At 59.6% G+C, this 2500-nt stretch overlaps 1 pseudogene; it reads right to left on the bottom strand.

Annotated features, from left to right (window-relative positions):
* Nucleotides 1-2500, bottom strand: part of LOC147037161 (28S ribosomal RNA) — a 9704-nt pseudogene that overhangs the window by 3702 nt on the left and 3502 nt on the right.

A 2500-nucleotide genomic window follows, 5' to 3' on the forward strand; every position in this document is an offset into this window, starting at 1 on the left:
ACTTGGGGAACGACTCCACGCACCATCCATATCGTGAACAGCCTCGCCAGTTGCTTCCCGGCCGGGTCCCAGTCCAAAATGGCCTGCCTTCGAATCCCATCTGGGCCCGGCGCAGAGCTAGAGTTCATCTTAGCCAAGTTAGATTTCACTTCAGCAGCTGAGATTGGGTGATAGAATGGCTCATTGTTTGCGGTAAGCTCCACCTCGAAGCCTCCGAGACCAAGGAACGCCCCTTCCGTTCCCCATCTCTCACGGAACCCCTCAAACACCAACTCAGGTGGCAGGTCGCACCTCAGGGGCGACAGGCCGTCCAAGACTCGCCGCGCCAGCCCCTTCCTTGCCACACTGTACCCCCGTTGCCGGTGATAGAAGGACCGTCGCCGTTGGAGAAGCCGCCCCCTCCAACCATCCAAAACCTTGCCTCTAAGTGCACGCCTCGCAGACGTTTTAGGCCACACTATCTTACCCCCCAACGCTTCCATGACCTCCAGAGCAGAAGATTCGACCAGGTCAGGCTCCCGGCCTGCTCTCTCAACTAAGGCAGCAGTGGTCCGAAGCTCCTCGTCCCCCGCAAGCAGAACCCCCATCACCTTATCCTCCACCATGTCGGGGAGCCCCGGGGGCAAGGACCATTCCTGGGGCGACGCCCTGACCACCAGCCTGCGTCGTCGCGCATCAGACACACTGCTTGCCGTACCGCTACACAGGGATCTCCACTTCCACCTCACTTGTTCATTGGTCTTACCCGTCCCCAACAGCCGGGCGACCACCACATTGCGCCGAGGATCATCCCCGTGAACCCCCATCAAAAACTTCAAGCGGGCGACCTCATCCAAGCTCCACAGCTTACCCTTAACCTTATCCACCACATCCTGGCTCCGACCCCGCTTCGCCCCAAACCACTCATCTGCATGGGTATGCCGCATGTGCTGAGAGACTCCAACAGTTGTCCTAAAACAACATCCACAAAGTTCGCAGTTGAACCCCGGGACGCCCTCCGCCCTGCGCACCCCGCCACATTTGGCGGCGTGACACCGAATCGAATGGCTGTTATCACCGACCTTTTCACACAAGCGACACGCGTACTCGACAGCGACACCCGCATGCCGGATAGCAAAATGCATCCCCAGCCGCCGAATGCCACCGACTTGCACCCCACACAGTTGGCAGTCCCAGGACTCACGAGGCAGATGCACCAAGACACGGCCGGGAGGGACCGCCACTATCCCCCCCGAGGTCGGCGGCCCACCTACCGCCTGTCCGCCCGCTTTAGCTTTCTCACCATCGTGAACAAGTTGTGGCTCCAGCACGACCACCGTCTCCTCAACTCTCATACCTGAGTCGACTGAGGCCTTTAATTCGGACGCCACTGAGGAGTTGTCAAGAGCTTCGCCAGCCAGGATCCACCCGCTCCTACGGCCTGACTGACTGTGACTCTGACTCTGTGTAATTGCTAGCACGGACTTCCGATCCAAGGAGTTTTCGCAACTGTGGCCCGTAGAAGTGACTACGGGCCGTTTGGGGTCCCTGTCCAATGCCTCCGGCGGTTGGTCCCCGTGGCCACCGGAGAGGTTGATTCGCAGTCCGTCAGCATGCCCACCCTCAAACATGCCGCGGGGAGGTAGCCCAAGCGGCAGCGGCCCCTCTCCAAACCGCCCCTCAGCCGATTTTGATCCCCCAGCACGGCCATCCTGGGATGTCCGATCATTCCCAAACATCGGAACAACAGACAATAAAGCGGACTTCGACTTTGACTTCAGTCTGACTGGGAATAGTTTGAAAGATCTAGGTCTTCCCCTCACAGAGACTACACTTCGGAATCACAACCCTGACAGCAGCCGTCCAACCTGACCGGTAAGACCCTTCCAAAGCCGGACAACCAGATCGACCCACTAGGGAGAGGCCCCCATAGCCAGTATGAAGAGCTCACACCCCGTAAAGCCTCCCAGCCGCCGACACGCAACCCCGCTGCCAGAGCCAAATATGGACTAAAGCCCACGGCCATCATCATATTCTTGAGAATGTTTATTTGAGGTACGTGGCCAGCAGCCCTGCAGGCTACCGCTCGACCTCCGTCTCGCTCGCACCTCTCTAGGGATTGAGAAACACATCCAGCAGAAGCAGGGAGGGCCAGAAAGCAACAAGGTCACCCCCGCACCCTTACCCCACTCCCGATCATTGCCACTTGGAGGCACGGCATACACATGCCGATTCGGTTCGTCTCGATCTCGCCACCACACAGTCACCCTAGGCCCACCAACAGGGCGCCGGGCAACGCACCTGCCAGCCTACACAAGAGTTGGAGAGCGACCCACAGTGGGTAGGAACCGTCCACTCGACGTCAGCAAGCCGAGGTCGATGGGGGCCCTACCAAGGCAGGTCATGAATGCCAGTCGGTCAGTTAGGAAAAGGGTACTCGGAGCCCGCCGGGATCAGACGGGCAACCGGGGAGAGGGAGCTACATGAGTACCGCCGCCGGGATCAGACGGCGGCCCCAGGA

The sequence above is a fragment of the Syngnathus leptorhynchus genome, unplaced genomic scaffold, assembly GCF_054491065.1.
Source record: "Syngnathus leptorhynchus isolate UIUO unplaced genomic scaffold, UIUO_Slep HiC_scaffold_276, whole genome shotgun sequence".
Taxonomy (NCBI): domain Eukaryota; kingdom Metazoa; phylum Chordata; class Actinopteri; order Syngnathiformes; family Syngnathidae; genus Syngnathus; species Syngnathus leptorhynchus.